The following is a 20,000-nucleotide window of genomic DNA, read 5'->3' as shown; positions in this document are numbered from 1 at the left end:
CAATAAGTGCAACTAACAGTAAGTACTTACCTGTTGTGTTTCTATACCTGTGTAATGAGTGCTGTACAACTGGTATTGTGATCTGAATGTTAAATCATTTAAGACACACGGACTACCCCCCTGTTCCACGCTTTCTATTTTCTGAGTAATTTTCCTTTATTCTAATACTGTCATCTTAGTCATTTTATCTTTCCTCCTCTCTCTCTCACCCTTCAGAAAGAAAACAATATCCAGCACTTTTGACTTGTCTTGGAACACAGGTTTTCTTCCCCTTTCACTCTAGATCTTTTCTTTCCTTTCTCCTCCTCTTTCTTCTTACATAATCACTGATAATACTCCTTGCTGTCCTCTTCTGGTTATGAAATAGCCAAACCATTCCTTTTCAGATTGTGAAATGAACACTGTCCCCCTGACTGCTTTATACTTTGTGAGTCTGGCAGTCTGGCTTGGAGCTCTTAATGAGCTAATTTCGGCAGTGAAGGATACAGGCTTTGACTCCTTCAACTCTATTTACTTAATGTGAGACTCTGAGCAAGTCACTTAACCCTACAAAGCTCCATGGTCAACCATGAACAGGGGTACTTTAGCCAGTGGGCTTACCCAGTTAACAAACGGATTAAAAAAAATCCCTTTACATCATCCATACATTGGCTATTTCAAACCAACACCTCCCTCTCCTTTAACATGCTTTGCAACTGTGGCCTACTGCTGTTATATAAAACGGAATGTCACCCAAGTATTCAGTGACAAGGATGTTGGTGAAAAGTGAAAACTGGAAAACAAAAGTCGATCAGGATGATTATGAGTGAACCATGAATGGCAATAGCAGCAGCAGATCTCAAGCTTGTGCGCAACCCTAGTAAGACAAAACAATCCATCAGTTACCTCAAGTGCCCAGAATGTGCAATCAAGCAAACATACACCCATCGGCAGATCTGAAACCAATAGTTTAATAAGCACATAATAATCAGTTTATTGTAATATTCCCATTACTCTGATCAAACCACACTTTATTTATGACTCTAATGAGTGGATTTCTATACATCATCATAAATCAATATGCCTCGTTGGTTAGTTAACAAAAATAAAGGTAACCCATTGAAAACTCTGCACAAAATGTGTCATATACTCAGCAGCTGCAAGTCTACACAACATTGACTCTTGTAACACAAAAATCAATGTGTAAAAGTATACCACAAATGAAGGAGAAGAAATTAAAATTAGTGGAGGTAACTGTGAACAGCAATAAAACAACAATCCCATTATACTGGTGCTAATAAATCAGCACAGGAGAAAAAATAACATGTTTCCACAAAAAATGATAAAATTAAGAAACAAAAACAGAAAGCTGAACCACTTTCTACACTTCGCTATAAAGTGGCATAGAACAAACTTCTACAGCATCAGGCTCAATATATACTAATTAGTAGGTAGACATCAGAATACCCCAAAATCTAAGTGGTAGAACAGTAGAGAGAGGAAATGGAAAAGTTATACTATACACATCACTGAACTGCTAAAATATTAGGGGGTGGCAAATCCATGGACAGGGATGATGGAAATGCAGGGCAATTTTTCAAAAGCCTGGAACTTAATATTCAGAAATTTGAGTTATTCCTTACTGTAAGCAGAACGGCCATGTTTCTGCATTTAGTGGGGAAAGTAGTTCAGAAGATAAGAACACAGGACAACAGTAATAATGCAAAAGTTCATAAATTATTACAAGTCTACAACATACTTGCTATTTATTCACCATTTGTTCTTCACAAGAGTAGGAGATCTTAAAAATACTGCAGATGCTTTTGTTACTGAAATGAAATTTCAAGCTAAGTACTGAGAATTTGGTGGCCTGTACAATTAAATAGTTTGCAGTAATGTAGTACAAGAAATGCTGAAACAAAAGGAAAGCTATTAAGAGAAGCAGAACTGACATTAATCGAAAGGTGTGATTTTATGGCGACAAAATGAAATTGCAATTACATAGTTAAAAGAATTAACTAAGGAAACAGGAATGTCCAAGATAAACTATGAATTAAATCAAATGTTAAAATAAATGAGAAACAGATGGGCAATGTTTACAGTGATGGCGATGAAAACAGATATGAAGTTAACATTCTTGTAGGTTTATCTGTAAGCATGGCACAAAGAATGATCATGTTTTATCAGTTTTGCAAAAGATATTGTATAAAGAATCATTTTGCAAAGATGTATAAACAGGAAGCTAAGTATGTTTAAAATTCATGTTAATAAGCAAAAATGAAAACAACTGTTGGTAATACTAACGTATAATAAGTAAAAGGTTGATACAGTGAAGTACAAATTGCATCAGAAACAGTGAGGCAGTAATGAAAGTCACACTGCTGCAAGAAATGCTAAGAAAGTTTAAGTGAAATGATGAATTTAAACTAGGCACAAATGCAGAGTGTAAACATCTGACTGATGATACTTCTGAAGCACAGGAGCTAAAAGGCACAGAAAACAGCTATGTACACATTATTAACATATTCAGGCCATGGAGTTAAGCCACCAGGTCAAAATAGTTTGGCATGTGGATGTGAAAATAAGAAATACAAGGTCTAATTTCACATTGTAGTACTTAAAGTAGTTAATTTTCCAAACAGTATGGACTGTTTGGCCTGTAAGAAAGTACAGTTGTGTACACTTACCATAAATGTAGATGTTGGAGTGTCTTCACTGTTGCAGTCATCACTGTAGGGTTCTTCCTGCCGGCAGGCAGCACTCGGTCGGCCATAATCCCATAGTCTGGGTCCGGCGTTGGCTGTGGACTCACCCTCCCTGACGTCAGTGCGCCAGGGGTACAAAGCAGCCGATGCCATGTTCTCCAGTTTTTCTTGCCCCAGATGTCAGGTGCCCAAAAGTAAAGGCTAAAAGTAAAACAAAAATGTAACATACAACAAGCCCCATACCCTGTAGCAAATACACCTCAGAAGAAGGATGAAGCAGGGAACCACACCAATAAAAATTATAAGAGGGGACAGGAGGGTGGGTAACCCAGACTGCAACAGTGAAGACACACAAACATCAACATTTATGGTAAGTGTACACAACTGTACTATGTTCATCGTGTTTCACTGTTGCAGTCATCACTGTAGGGTTGAATCCCAAAGCTGAGATAAAGGGTGGAGGTTACTGAGTAGAAGGGGCGGCTAGTAGGCCTTGTAAGACTGCAGAAGCAAAGCCTGCCCTGAACTTAGAATAAAGAGGTAGATTATAGTGCTTAGAGAAAATATGCACTGAACTCCAAGTTGCAGCTTCCAAAATATCTTTGGTAGGTACTCCCCTGAGAAAAGCAGAAGTAGTAGCAGCAGCTCTGGTGGAGTGAGTCCTGATTTTTCCTGGGATTTGCTTTCCATGATGAGAGTAACAAAATCTGATTCCATGAGTAATCAATTTAGAAATGGTCCGTTTTGAAATAGCCTTGCCTTGGGAATTTGCTGCATAAGAAACAAACAGTTGTTCTGTTTTTCTGATATCCTTGGTTCTGTCTAGGTAAAAACGTAGCTGCCTGTGCACATCCAAAGAATGCAAGATCCTCTCCCCCTTATTTTGTGGATTGGGGAAAAAAGTTGGCAGGTGAATAGTTTGGTTTAAAGCCACTTTAGAAACCACTTTAGGCATGAAAGTAGGGTTAGTCCTTAAAGAAACCCTGTCTTGATGAAAAATAATGTAAGGTTCCACAGCCATGAGTGCTTGTAACTCTGAGACTCTCTTGGCTGAAGTCAAAGCCAGTAGGATAGCGGTCTTCCATGATAAATACTTTATATCAGATGTGGCAGCAGGCTCAAAAGGAGGCACAGTAAGTTTTTCCAGAACATAGTTGAGGTCCCAGGCAGGTATGGGTGGTGTCCTAGGAGGCCTTAAATTCTTTGCTCCTCTGAGATATTGTTTCAGAAGTAGATGTGAAAAAAATGGAGGATCTGTACTGTAATGTGCAGAGATAGCTGAGGCATGTATTTTTATGGAGGAAAAGGATAAACCCTTATGTAACATGTCTGTCAGGTAATGTAAAATCAATGGAATATTAGGAATGAGAGGATCTGAATCCTGAGCATGCATCCAGGTGCAAAATCTCTTCCATTTACCTTCATAAGATTTTCTAGTGCTAGGCCGTCTGGCTTCTAAGATGACATCCATGACCTGTTTGGAAAGGGTAGGATTAATCATAGACCCGGAATACGCCAGGCTGCAAGTTTTGATATGAGAGTGCAGAACCTGGCCCTGGTGTTGGGACAAACGATTTGGAATCTGAGGTAGAATCCAAAGAGGCTCCTGGGATAGATTCATCAGTGTTGAGTACCAAAATTGTCGAGGCCAATTTGGAGCCAGTAAAATCATCTTGGGTTTGTCCTGTTTTATCTTTAATAACACCCGTTGAAGAAGAGGTAGAGGAGGAAAGGCATACCCTGAGAGGTTCCTCCAACTGAATGAGAGAGCATCCACTTTCCATGCTAGTCTGTGATATGTCCTTTTGCAAAAAGTCTGTAACTGGTAGTTGAGGGGAGATGCAAACAGATCTATGTCCGGCAGCCCCAGGCTTCTGTAATCATCTGGAATATTTGGGTGTCTAGCATCCACTCATGTGGGTCTGACAGGTTCCTGCTGAGGCTGTCTGCCAGAATATTTTGTTTCCCTGGCAGGAACTGAGCTTGTAGGTCCACTTTGCAAGCCAGTGCTGTGTTCCATAGAGTCATGGCTAGTCTGCAAAGGGGGTAGGAGTGTGAACCCCCTTGCTTGTTTATGTACCACATAACTGTAGTGTTGTCTGTCCATATCAGTAGTTGCCCTGGCTGCAGAAGATCCCTGAAAGCCAAAAGGGCATTCTGCACAGCTAACATCTCTTTTAAATAGATATGTAGGTGCTTCTGATCCTCTGTCCAAAAACCTTGCAGGCCTTTCCCCTGCAAGTGGGCTTCCCATGCGTAATCCGAGGCATCCATGGTTAACACTTGGTAGACTGGAGGCAGACTGAAGGCTTTCCCTTTGTTTTGAAGACATGCCATGGCCCACCAATGGAATTCCTTTTGCAGGCAAGGCAAGACAGCAATCTGTGTGTCTAGACTGTGACAATGCTGGGACCATACGCTTTTTAGGTACCATTGTATCTTTCTCATATGCAGTCTTGCATATGGTATGAGAAGGATGCAGGAGGCCATGTAACCCAAAGCCTGCAGGAATTTCCTTGCAGTTAGCTGAGACATTAACGCCAGGGTTTTGAAAGTTGAAGCCAGCTGAAGTTGTTTTTCGGATGTCAGGAATGCCATTTGGGTTGTTGTGTTTAAAAGAGCACTCAGAAAAGTTATCTGTTGTGTGGATGTCAAATTTGACTTTTTTATGTTTACAGTGAATCCCAGGTACTTGAGTAGATTTTGAACAAATTACAGGTGCTGGAGTAAGACATCCTTGCTGTCTGCCTGAATTAGACAATCGTCCAGATAAGGGTAAATTTGAATTCCCTTGAGTCTGCAGTAAGCTACTACTGGTGCCAGGCACTTGGTGAAGACCCTGGGCGCAGTAGATAAGCCAAAGGGCAGCGCAGAGAATTGGTAATGTTTCGAGCCTGCCTTGAACCTGAGGTATCTTCTGCACTCCTGTCTGATAGGAATGTGTAGGTAAGCCTCCTTTAAATCCAGTGTCACCATCCATGCATTTTTGCTCAACATTGGCAGGAGCTGCTGCAGAGTAAGCATCTTGAACTTTGGTATCTCCAGGAAAGTATTTAAGACTGACAGATCCAGGATGGGTCTCCTAGGATTTTGTTTTCTGGGAACTAGAAAGAGTCTTGTGTAAAAGCCTTGCCCCATCTCTGATTGCGGAACCAGTTCTATGGCACTCACAGCCATGAGGGATCCCACCTGGTTTAATGCCTCTGCCCATTGGTGTTTTGGTAGGTCTGGCCATCCGTTTGGTCTCGGCAAGGTATGAAAGTGGAATTTGTAACCTCTTGAAACTACATCCAGAACCCACTTGTCTTGGGTTATATAAGTCCAATTTTGATGAAAAAGAGAGAGGTTTCCTCCTAGAGGGGCTTCCATGAGAGAGGTTCCTGGAGCCATGCAGGGGGAGTCATTGAGCCTGTTTCCTATAAGATTGAGGTATGTCCTCTCCACCCCTGGGGGTGGAAGCACTCCACTGTCTAGGTCTATAAGAGGTCTGTGCTTGGGCCCTCCCTCTGGGGCGCCTATATCTACCCCTCTTAGACCTGTCTGAGCTGGGAAAGGACCAATTTTTAGTTGGCCAATTTCTGCTAAATCTTGGGGGCTGAACTTGTAAGAAATCCTTAACCGTTTGCATGGATTTAGCCTTATCCTCCATTTTCTTTATCACCTCTTCAGCCTTAGACCCAAACAAAACATTATGTTGAACAGGAGCATCCAGTAACTTTGCTTTCACTTGATCAGGCAAGTTTTGTTCCTTTAACCAAGCATGCCTTCTAATGACCGTGCCAGTGGCAGCTGCCTTGCATGAGGCCTCCAAAGCATTAAAACCACAGTGTAAGGTACGTTTCCCCACCTGCTCAGCAGCATGCATCAAATTGTGTAATTCCTTATTATCTGCACATGCAGAAATGGTACCTAGCTTTTGTTTCATAACAGACAGAAGAAATTGCTGATATTTTAACATATGAAATTGACAATTTAAAGCCCTAATGGATAAAGTAGCAGAAGTGTACACTTTTTTGCCCCATCTCCCCAAAGCTCTAGAATCTTTATCTGACGGAATAGGGTTCTTAGCAGTGGCGGCCTTAACACCCTTAGGACCCTGAGAAATGGTTTCTGGATCAGCAGTATGATTTTTATAAAGAAACTGGTGGGAGTCAGGGACTCTGTAATATCTATCAGGCTTTGCAGGGGCTGGAGGAAAGGAGTCAGGAGTTAAAATAGCCTCAGAAAAGACATCCTCCTATTTTGGATATTGTGGATGAATAGCCAGGGGTGTGTGTTGGGGAAGAAGAAGGAAATCCCTAAGCCTTCTCTTAGATTCAGAGTACTCCTGTCCTTCCCAGTGAAAATGCTCCCTCATGTCATGTAAAGTTTCCCCAAAAGAAAAATCCTCAGGGGGAGAAGCTGAAGGAATGGATTCCTCAGCATCAGAATCCTCATAAGGAGGGAAAGTATAATCCTGTTCAGAGGAAGACACTGAAGAAATAGATGCCTGATCTGAGGATTCTTAGTCCAATTGTTGTCTTGGCCTTTTGTCTGGAGGAGGATGTGAACCCCTAATCATAGTTAGTAAGTCCTCCGCCATTTTAAGCATTTGTTTTTGTGATTTAGGTCCCGGATCAGAGGAGGCCTGGGCTTGAGTCTTTGTTTTTGAAGGAGTCTTTGCCTTTATCTGAAGCTGTGTAGGCCTGAAAACCCCCCCGGAAGCCAGTACCTGCACAGCGGCTCCGGACTCATCCGAGGAAGCATTGTCCGAAGGTCCTGCACCTGGAGTACTCAAAGGCCTAGTTGGCTCCTCGTGGGAGTCCGTTTTGGCAAGCGGTTCTGTAGTGGCCAACGACAGGGGCTGCGAAAGTGCCTCACTGACGACGGCTGAACCTGCAGCTGGCTCTGCTTGTAAACCGTCGTCTGATTTGGACCTCGGAGGCCTGTCCTTATCCTTGCGCCTTTTGTGAACTCCGGTAGTCGGAAGCGTGTCCGACGACATATTGTAATTAAATCGCCTGCCAAAGTAGTGAAAAGCAAATTCGTATCTCCGCTTAATAGTACGTTGATTAAATATAGCACAAAACCGACAACTAGCTACGTCGTGGTCAGGGCCTAGACAAGGAATACAGTAAGACTGGAAATCCTTATGAGGTATTTGCTTCCCACATGAAATACAATTATTAACTTTTTCTGACATCGGACTAGAGCAAGAAAAAGTTTCCCCAAAGGGGTACTTAGCTTTGAGAAGAAGAAGAAAGTCTTAGGAATGAAGCACCAAAAATATCAGGAGTTAGCCGACCGGCACTTGCGAACTGCTTCCACCGCACAGCAAGAAAGACTGGAGAACATGGCGTCGGCTGGGAGCTTTGTACCCATGGCGCACTGACGTCAGGAAGGGTGAGTCCACAGCCGACCCCGGACCCTGACTTTGGGATTCTGGCCGACCGAGGGCTGCCTGCCGGCAGGAAGAACCCTACAGTGATGACTGCAACAGTGAAACACGATGAACATCCTGTGAGTTATAAAATCATTTCAAAGTGTAAAAGAAAAAAAATGAATGTTTCTCTGCACACATTCAGGATCAGTCACACAGGCACAGAGACATCTCAAATAATAAATCAACAAATGGACATCAACCAATGGTAACAACTTAAATCCACAAAAATCCATTAGAATGAAGCCAATGAAAACAAAAACTGCACTTTTAATAGAAAATAAAAAAATGAGCAAACTCTTTGAACAAATGCCAAACTGAACAGAATGCTTTTGTCAGTTGCCTTGAACAGACTTCATCAGAAGTAAATGGCCTAAGGTGCCAAGTTAATTTATAGTCTCATTTACTTATAAAACATTAATTACAATGAATTTATTTAAAGGAGCACTGGCCTTAAAATCCCTCAAATACTACCTAGTCTTAAAAGACTTGTATAATGCAAACTGTTGGACATCAATTCATAAATCACAATAACTTAGTACCTAACTCACTGATCAATAGATTAACACAGAACATGTTATTCAACATGGAAAATAGCATTGCTCAAGATTTGTGTGCGTGTGTGTGTGTGTGTGTGTGTGTGTGTGTGTGTGTGTGTGTGTGTGTGTGTGTCTATATAGCTATCTATATACAGTGGATAAAAACAATTTACACACCCCTGTTAAAATGCCAGGTTTTTGTGATATAAAAAAATGAGACCATAATAAATCATTTCAAAACTTTCCCCACCTTTAATGTGACCTATAACCTGTACAATTCAAATGAAAAACAAACAAATCTGTTAGGGGAAAAATATAAAAAATAAAAAACGTACAATATCCTGGTTGCATAAGTGTGCACACCCTTAAACTAATACTTTGATGTGTGCACACCCTTAAACTAATACTTTGTTGAAGCACCTTTTGATTTAAATACAGCATTCAGTCTTCTTGGGTACACACCTGCCAGTTAATTGACAATAAACTTCTTGTCTCCTGTTCGAGCCGAGTTGTTACTGTGTTGAGCTTGGCTATTGGTGTTTTGGATTTTTACATTGTTGCCTCAGTTGTTTCTTTGTCTGTCGTGGTCTGGTATGGATAGCACAAACGAGGATCCTCAGGCTTCATTGAACAGGGATGAGATTCGGAAAATTCAAATCGACATTACTACACTTAAGGAAGAAGTGTCCCGACTACTTGATTTAGTGGGACGCACTTTTACTGCATTAAATTCAACCGAGATAGATAAGCAGAAGGACAAGCAGTCGGCAATTCCTTCTGTTGATGCAGCACCTTCCACTGATGTTTTGCCTGCTATAAACCGTGTTGACACCAGCACACAGATCGAGATACCTATCGGGCAAGTAAACTGCAACAATGAAGGGGATCCTTCTTGTGATAAGGATTTACACATCAGTAATACATCGGAAGATGACTTTACTTTTGACTTTAGTTTATTTCATGTTCGTGATGAGGCGGAACGACTGGGAGTGCGAGTGCGTACTAAACGCCCAATGCACATCAAAACTTATTCAGCCATTACCAGGACACATATGGACAATTCAAGAGGTATTGGTGCCATTTCTACTTATTCTAGTCCGAATTATAAAAATAATAACCATACTCAATGTAAGAAATATAAAACTAATGGTACGGACAAAGTGACTGGTGCATTTGATAAGGACTACCTCGACCGTTTTTTAAGAGATGAATATGACTTTACCAATGGTGGACATTCTGTTAGTAACGCCGTTGGGCGACATCATAGTTATTCTGAAGGGACAATTAAAGACTTGATTTATTCTTTGGGAAAGAAATTGTTGACAATCAAAAATTTAAAAATTGACAATGCATATTTGGCTAAGTGTATTGCTTTGCAGATTGTACCCAAGGGTTTAAGGTTTTTTAAATTGCCTATGGGACTTGAATTGAATAATGTTACGGTGGGGGAATTCAATCAGCTGTTTGACAGTTTCGGTTACAGTTATATGAACATTCTTATTAAGAAAAATGATGAAAAATTGTCCTGGTTATTACAGGAGGTGGAAAAAGTGAACCAAGAAATAGTCAATAACGAATTGTTCCCCCAGTGGAATGATTTATATGATAAACAGTTTTTATTAGCTGACCAAAAAGCCAAAGGCATTTACCAGAGAAAAAGTAGGAAAATCATACGAGATGTGGAGCAGTACAACAACAATAGGGCGTATATTTGTCCCAAAGATTATCAGACGACTGACAGTGATAGAAATCAGAGAAATATAGGTGGACAAGTGGATAAGGATTCGAATTTTCAAAGGGGCAGATTTTATCCAGCCCCAAAAAAATCATTTACACCATGGAACAGGAGAGTGAGATAAGTGGGCCAGTGATGGATATAGGCATTACTGAAATTATAGAATGTGCATTGGTTGATGAGGTGTCTGGTACAATATTAAATCAACATGATGATTTAGGGGTGAACAACACATTAAATAGAAGCGTCGATAATATTATATATACACATAAAGGGTTTAATTATACAAATGTTGATATTTCTCAGGAATTTTATATGTTGTTTGCCAAAGGGATGAAATTTATACCTACTGTAGGGTTTAATTTAGTCGATACTATTATGGAACTGAAATTATACTGTAGGAGGCTGAATTTAGCCATCCAGTTTAAGCAGTCTGTTCAAAACAGTAATTTAACTGATACCCGTGTACTTCAGTAGAAGAGCACACATATTCCATTTGCCAATCCGGTTGCAGCAAGTTTTGAAAGAATGGCCAGCCAGGATATTTATAGGTTTAACAGAGTGTATAAAACTGATAAATATATTAAACAATGTATCAAAGACAATCTTACTGAGGGTGAATGTAAATGTTTAGATAAACTTGTGAAGAACAAAGAGATCAGGGTTATGAAACCCGACAAAGGGGTGGAATTGTGTTATTTAATAGTATGGACTATATTAACGCAATATACAATATTCTATATCAATCCGATAACTATGAAGCTATCTCTCTTAATGAGATAAACATTGGTTATAAAAGAATTGATTTGGCATTAGAGGAATACTTGATTGATCATAGAATTACTAGCGATACCTACCAATTTTTAAAAGTGGAATTTCTCACTATGGCTACTATTATAGGTATCCCAAAAGTTCATAAAAATTTGACAAACCCCCCTTTTAGACCCATAGTATCGGGTAGCAGGTCCAAAACATATCCCTTGGGGGTTGCCATTGACAGATGGGTTAAACCTGTATGCAACAATATTCTACATCTCATCAAGGATTCGTGGATGTTTTTGGGACATCTTACATCCAACATTTGGAGTAGTGATTTAATTTTTATTACCATTGATGTCATCAATTTATTTTCATGTATTCCCAAAGAGATCGGATTGGAATATTTTAGTAGTAGTTTGAGGAAATTTTCCGATATGGATTGGGATCGAATTTGTCTCATCACTGATATGATGGGATTAGTGTTGGATCACAATTACATTCACTTTGAAAGTGAATTCTTCAGGCAAACCAGGGGAGTAGTCATGGGAGCATCTTGTGCTCCCATTTTTGCTAACGTAGATATGCTTGAGTGGGAAATGGAATTTTTGTTCAAATGTGAATACTATCAATACATTGTTTATTATATGAGATTTTTAGATGACTTGTTTTTGTTATGGAAAGGCCCTATTGATAAGATAAATTCTTTCATTAATTACATCAATCATACAACTGATTTTTTAAAATTTACTCACAATATCAGTGAAAGTGGTATTGCATATTTGGATATGTACATCAATCATAGTGATGGTGGGTTTGAATCGCGCATCCATAGAAAGGAGACCTTTTCTAATGACTATTTGGAATTCAGTAGTAATCATCCACAGTATGTATTTAAAAATGTTTTTAAGGGGCAATGCATTAGGGCAGCCCGTATGTCATCGACCATAGAAGTTATGCACAAAGAACTTGATTTTATTAAATTTATGTTTACCGTTAGGGGGTATCCCGTTTCCTTATTGTGTGATGTTGTCAACTATGTAAGTAAGGAATGGGGTAAAAAATATATACCCTTACTTGGAAATCCAACGAGTAATACTACAAGCAACAATAGCTTAACACCAAATTTAGGCCACAGCAATTGGGTTTGTGTGTTGATGTATTCACCAGTGGTGCAATACATTAAAAATATTATTAAGGGACACTAGAATTTGATAACTGCAGATGAAGAAATAACTAAGACATTAGGCACATATCCCTGTTTCGTATATAAAACTGGATCTAACATTAAGAGATTACTGGAAACTTTGACCAACACACATGATAAGAATAAGAAAACATCAGGAACCAAAAAATGTGGCTCATGTAAGCAATGTTATGCAGTTAATGAAGCTGATGGACTTAAATTGGATAATTTTAATAAGACTTATATAAAGTGCAGGGCAGGAAACTGTAACAACAAATATGTGGTGTATATAGCAACATGTATGATATGCTCTGCATTTTATATAGGAAAAACAGAGAGACAGTTTAAGCGACGTATATACGATCATTTATATAGCATTAGGGTCAATGATAAAAACAATGCCTTATATCGACATGTACTTAAGAGTGGGAATACACACCACTTTAAATTTGCTATCATCGATCATGTTGGTATACCATTTTTTGGAGGTAATATGAAGGCCCTATTAGCTATGAAGGAGAGCTGATGGCAGATATACACAGATGCCACTAGGTTACCGGGTATCAACGATCATATTAGTATAAAACCATTTTTGGTTATGGCATAATGCCATTTTGTTTTTTGATACCCAGATAGGGATTATTCACTTATTATATTATTACTTACATTTGGATTTGTAGATGTTATTATGCACCGAAGATCTGGTGCGTATTATTTTATTTTATTTTATTTTATTTTATGTATTTTATGTATCCAAGGGTGTATATAGTTTATTGTCCATTAGCCGGGATATTTTTGTAAATGTATATATATATTCATTTATATATTCCACTCTGGTTGAAATATTTTGGTAGTTAGTTCTAGTGGTTTTTATGTAGCAAGTGAAGTATTAGATATGAGCACTGTTTATACAAATAACAAGTGCTGTCTTTTTAAATAATAAGGACTGAGTTTTTAAAACTTTTGGCACCTTCAAGTGTTTTTAAATGATTACAAATCACTCATACATTGTTCTGATGAAGTCTGCTTTGCCAGATGAAAGCGCTTAACCTGGAGGTTTCAACTTGCATACCGGTGGATTTTTATCCTCATTTTTTTGTTTTTCAATTGACAATAAACTTCTTGTCTCCTGTTCGAGCCAAATTGTTACTATGGTGATCTTTCAGTTACCAGGCTATTGATGTTTTGGATTTTTACATTGTTGCCTCAGTTGTTTCTTTGGCATGTGGATGTGAAAATAAGAAATACAAGGTCTTATTTCATATTGTAGCACATAAAGTAGTTAATTTTCCAAACAGTATGGACTGTTTGGCCTGTAAGGACCCGTGAGTTATAAAATAATTTCAAAGTGTAAAAGAAAAAAAATGAATGTTTCTCTGCACACATTCAGGATCAGTCACACAGGCACAGAGACATCTCAAATAATAAATCAACAAATGGACATCAACCAATGGTAACAACTTAAATCCACAAAAATCCATTGGAATGAAGCCAATGAAAACAAAAACTGCACTTTTAATAGAAAATAAAAAAATGAGCAAACTCTTTGAACAAATGCCAAACTGAACAGAATGCTTTTGTCAGTTGCCTTGAACAGACTTCATCAGAAGTAAATGGCCTAAGGTGCCAAGTTAATTTATAGTCTCATTTACTTATAAAACATTAATTACAATTAATTTATTTAAAGGAGCACTGGCCTTAAAATCCCTCAAATACTACCTAGTCTTAAAAGACTTGTATAATGCAAACTGTTGGACATCAATTCATAAATCACAATAACTTAGTACCTAACTCACTGATCAATAGATTAACACAGAACATGTTATTCAACATGGAAAATAGCATTGCTCAAGATTTGTGTGCGTGTGTGTGTGTGTGTGTGTGTGTGTGTGTGTGTGCGTGTGTGTGTGTGTGTGTGTGTGTGTCTATATATCTATCTATATACAGTGGATAATAACAATTTACACACCCCTGTTAAAATGCCAGGTTTTTGTGATATAAAAAAATGAAACCATAATAAATCATTTCAAAACTTTCCCCACCTTTAATGTGACCTATAACCAGTACAATTCAAATGAAAAACAAACAAATCTGTTAGGGGAAAAATATAAAAAATAAAAAATGTACAATATCCTGGTTGCATAAGTGTGCACACCCTTAAACTAATACTTTGATGTGTGCACACCCTTAAACTAATACTTTGTTGAAGCACCTTTTGATTTAATTACAGCATTCAGTCTTCTTGGGTACACACCTGCCATCAATTAAAGAGACTCTGATTACCCCAAATAAAGTTCAACTGTCCTAGTAGGATCTTCCTGACATTTACTCAGTTGCCTGCTACAGCAAAAGTCATGCTTTGCAGAGATCTTACAAAGCATCAAAGGGATCTCATTGTTGAAAGGTATCAGTCAGGAGAAGGGTAAAAAAAACTTTCCACAGCATTGGATATACCATGGAACACAGTGAAGACAATCATCAAAAAGTGGAGAAAATATGGGACAACAGTGATGTTGCAAAGAACTGGATGTCCCTCCAAAAATGATAAAAAGACAAGATGAAAACTTGTCAGGGAGGCTGCCAAGAGACCTACCGCAACACTGAAAGAGCTGCAGAAATTTCTGGCAAGTACTGGTTCTGCACTACATGTGACAAAATTCTCCCGTATTCTCCATATGTCTGGGCTATGGGATAGGGTTGCAAGATGGAAGCCTTTTCTTACACAGAAAAACATCCAGGCCCAGCTAATATTTGCAAAACAATACATCAAGTCTTCCAAAAGCATGTGAGAAAATGTGTTATGGTCTGATGAGACCAAGGCTAAACTTTTGGCCACAATTCCAAAAGGTACATTTGGTGCAAAAACAACACTTTGCATCACCAAAAGAACACCATCCCCAAGGTGAAGCATGGTGGTGGCGGGAGTATCATGCTTTGGGGTTGCTTTTCTTCAGCTGGAACTGGGGCTTTAGTCAAGGTGGAGGGAATTATGAACAGTTCCAAATACCATTCACTTTTGGCCCAAACTTTCAGGCGTCTGCTAGAAAGCTGAAGATGAAGAGGTGGCGTAAGCCAGGGAACCTTGTTGGCTAGGCTTACGTAGGCCCTTGAGCCGATAGCCTAGTACCTACCTATGAATTTCACCTTTCAAGATGACAATGACCCCCAAGCATACATCCAAATCAACAAAAGAATGGCTTCACCAGAAGAAAATTAAAGTTTTGAAATGGACAAGCCAGAGCCCAAACTTAAATCCAATAGAAAGTCTGTGGGGTGACCTGAAGAGGGCTGTGCACAAGAGATGACCTCACAATCTGACATATCTGGGGCACTTTTGCAAGGAAGAGTGGGAAAATATTGCCAAGTCAAGATGTGCCATGTTGATAGACTCCTATCCAAGAAGACTGAATGATGTAAATTAATCAAAAGGTACTTCAAAGTATTAGTTTAAGGGTGTGCACACTTACGCAACCAGCTTATTGTACATTTTTTATTTTTTATATTTTTCCCCTAACAGATTTGTTTGTTTTTCAATTGAATTGTACAGGTTATAGGTCACATTAAAGGTGGGAAAAGTTTTGAAATGATTTATGGTGGTTTCATTTTTTTATATCACAGCAACCTGGTGAGTTTGCTGTCTTTTTCTGTTTGGTGCGATCTCGGAGTTAGTATATATAAGTAGCAGGGGTGTGGGGATGCAGGTGGGCTTGCCCCCCTGCTTAATTGTAGTGTAGGTTTGTTTATTTGTGTTTGTGTGTGTTGTTTTTGTTAGTTGTAGTGTGGGTAGGATGGTGTGTGTGTTGTGTGGTGTATGGTGTGTGTACATTCGGGATTTTAACTTTCGCGGTTTTGATGTTTCGGAATTCTGAAGATTTGACTTTATAGTTTCGAAATATTGAAATTCGATATTTCAATATTTCAAGATTATAAAGTGAATACACACACACACATATATATATATATATATATATATATATATATATATATATATACATATACATATACATACACACACACACACACGCATATATACATATATGGGTTTATATGACTTCACCGAGTTTTCGGCAACTAGAAATCCATATGGTTGAGACTATATGACTGAGTTTCCGAAAACCCAAAAAAAAAAAAAATTTTTTTTCAAGGGGGGTGGGGGGGTGATAAGCTCCCCTGCACCCCCCACACGCCCTGCAAATTATACATACCAACTCTGAGATTGCAATACAGTAGGGGGAAGGGTAAATTGTACCACAATCTACACAGTTTTGCCTCAAAGGGGAATTTACTTTTCCCCACTGTAGTGTGATCTTTCAGTTGTTATATATATATATATATATATATATATATATATATATATATATATGTATATATATATATCTATGTGTGTGTGTGTGTGTGTGTATGTGTGTGTGTGTGGGGAGCACAGCCCCCACATGGACGGTGCAGGGGGCATCCCCTGCAAAAAAGTAGATTTTTTTAATTTTGAGTTTCAGAAACCTGATCATATGGTCTCGACCATATGAATTTTGGGTTTCTGAAAACTTGGCGAAGTCATGTAAATCCATGTGTGTGTGTGTGTGTGTGTGTGTGTGTGTGTGTGTGTGTGTGTGTGTGTGTGTGTGTGTGTGTGTGTGTGTGTGTGTGTGTGTGTGTGTGTGTGTGTGTGTGTGTGTGTGTGTGTGTGTGTGTGTGTGTGTGTGTGTGTGTATGTATATATATATATATATATATATATATATATATGTATATACTTAATCAAAAGTGCACTTATGCAAATTTCAGTACAATGAATGGGTGTTGTACTGTACTTCCGTGCAGTACTCATGGACCTTAGGGTTAGAGCACGGGTCATAGTAAGGGGATAGCCCTTACCATGACCGTGCCCTAACCCTAAGGTCCATGACAACTGCAGCGGAGCGTAGGACATAGCAATGTCCTCCACTATGGTGTGATAGTCACGAACCTTAGGGTTAGGGCATGGGTTAGGGGACAGCTTTACTAACTATCCCCTTACCCTAACCCGTGTCCTAACCCTAAGGTCAGTGACTATCGCACCGTAGTGGAGGACATAGCTTGTTTTTATGTCCTCCACTATGCTGTGGTGTTTTCGATGAAGTGCACTTATGCAAAAGTTCACTTTTATATTTTTGCTGTTTCTACCTGTGCGACCTTCCTTTCTTGCTGAAAATGAAGTTAAACTGCTAATTTAACTGTATTTAGCATTTTTTTATTACCTGTACTTAAGTTAAAGTTTGTTTGTTTAAATTAACTGTTGAGGCTGCCCACTCAAGTGCGCTAGCCTGTGCATTTAATATACTATTGTTTTCCTGCATTTTCCTGTTGTTTTCTTGAAAAAAACAAAAAAACAAAAAATATCCTTGTTTCCCGCCTTTCCTTGGCTAGAATAGTCCCCTATACAGGCTTTGCTGTATTCTGGACTTTGGGATAGTTCCTGTGTTGCCCATTACCTTACTTGGATAGAAGGAAGTTTCTTTGCTCACCAGTGGGAGTGGGGAGCCTTGAGCAGCCTATCTGTCCCTAAAGGAGTAACCTCAGCACAAGAATCTTGTAGTAATTGGCCGTTTTGGGCCATTTCTAGCTCTTTGAAGTTCCCTGCTTAAAAATCCACCTGTGAGTGTTTTTTTCGCTTATACTACTCAGCAACAGCTCCTCGTGGTCCTGCAGAGTGGTGCTAGCAGCAGAGAATCGAAAAAAGTGACTACTTTCAAGATATAAGTATATTTTTGCTGTTTCTACCTGTGCGACCTTCCTTTCTTGCTGAAAACGAAGTTAAACTGCTAATTTAACTGTATTTAGCATTTTTTATTACCTGCACTTAAGTTAAAGTTTGTTTAAATTAACTGTTGAGACTGCCCACTCAAGTGCGCTAGCCTGTGCATTTAATATACTGTTGTTTTCCTGCATTTTCCTGTTGTTTTCTTGAAAAAAACAAAACAAAAAAAGGTATCCTTGTTTCCCACCTTTCCTTGGCTAGAATAGTCCCCTATACAGGCTTTGCTGTATTCTGGACTTTGGGATAGTTCCTGTGTTGCCCATTACCTTACTTGGATAGAAGGAAGTTTCTTTGCTCACCAGTGGGAGTGGGGAGCCTTGAGCAGCCTATCTGTCCCCAAAGGAGTGACCTCAGCACAAGAATCTAGTAGTAATTGTTCATTGTGGACCATTTCTAGCTCTTTGAAGTTCCCTGCATAAAAATCCGCTTTTGCGCGATTGTGCGCATAGCGCAGCAGCGCCGCCTAATCTGGTTTAAACTTTTTCCGGTTCCACTGAGTCTGCTTTTCACTTTTTCCCTTGGAACTGCTCTAATTCTCAAAGTAAGCATCCTATTCTCAATCTAAGACCCTGCACTTGCCCAAATAAAAAATCTTGCATTTTAGCACTAATATACTAAAAGCACTACATCCTCATATACCTTCTAAGACTACCTTGTCCCCTATTGGTCCTTTTCACTGTGTGATAAAAGAGTCCCCTATACTACTCTAGCATGTCCAAAGGTCAGTTAATGGTCTCCTCTTCAGTCCAACTGGTGAATCTGGGAATCTTGAGGCAATGTTACAACTGTCTCATGTACACTGACAACCCTCTCCTCCTCCAAACAGGATCAAACATATGCGAGAGATGCAACCATATAGCCAAACTGGATGCCAAACTCTCTCACCTCAAAACTGGTATAACTAGACCGGAGAAGAAGGTAACATCACACAGCACTAATCCAGTCTCACATAGTCCTACCACAACAGCAATCCAACCACACAAGCACACAAAAACATATTCGGAGGCTCTAATCAAAATTCTACCTAAACAGCAGAGACCTCCAAGGAAAACATCCAAGCAAATGCTACCCCACAACAAAAAACGAGCAACACATAGCCCGCAAAGTCAGAGTGCCAAACAGTCACAGCCCTTAAGGCAGAAGAACACACCTGACACACTTGTAATAGGTGATTCTATAGTCAGGCACACTGACGTTCCACTCACCAGGCTGAACAAAGAAAAGGTCACAGTGAACTGCCTGTCTGGCACTAGGATCCGTCATATTACGCAAGCACTCAGGTCGCTCCAAAGCAAGTACAAGTATGACTCGGTCATAGTACACGCTGGTGTGAACGACCTGAGACGTACCTCCCTCGACTACATGAAGAGAGACATAAAGGAGCTCTCCGATCATGTAGCCCAAGCCGGTATGACTCTGACCTTGAGCAGCATCTTACCCTCACCTAGAATGATGACACAATATAAAGACAAAATGATCGATTTTAATAATTGGCTAAAATTTTGGTGTCATTCAAAGGGGATCCAGTGTCTATCAGCCTGGGAAGACATGCTTGACAAGCCACATTGCTTCACAAGGGATGGCTTGCACCTGTCTCCCCTGGGCTTTCGGATACTGGCAAAGGCTCTTGCCACCACTATAGTGCCTTTTTTAGGCAAGGCTCAAAAAACAAACCCACCTCCTTAGAAAACACTAAGAACAAGAAACTAAGGGTAATGCTGCTAAACGCCAGAAGTCTAAACCTCAAAATGCATGCACTCGAATCTCTCCTCAGTATGGAGAACATCGATATCTGTGCAGTGACAGAAACCTGGTTCAAGGCTCCAGAGAGCACCCCAGCACTACCAGGTTATACCTCATACCATGCTTTTTGGCCCCAAAACCCGG

The 20,000-nt window shown here is 39.5% G+C and overlaps 1 protein-coding gene across 1 annotated transcript in view; it reads right to left on the bottom strand.

Moving 5' to 3' along the window:
* LOC122797754 (DENN domain-containing protein 3-like) overlaps window positions 1–20,000 on the bottom strand; it is a 1,015,730-nt gene that overhangs the window by 492,021 nt on the left and 503,709 nt on the right. The gene's annotated exons all lie outside the window — the stretch shown is intronic.

The sequence above is a fragment of the Protopterus annectens genome, chromosome 3.part1 (genome assembly GCF_019279795.1).
Source record: "Protopterus annectens isolate FY-2018-M chromosome 3.part1, PAN1.0, whole genome shotgun sequence".
Taxonomy (NCBI): Eukaryota; Metazoa; Chordata; order Ceratodontiformes; family Protopteridae; genus Protopterus; species Protopterus annectens.
Note: the sequence above shows the minus strand (reverse complement) of the source record. Positions and strands in the feature narration are given on the sequence as shown.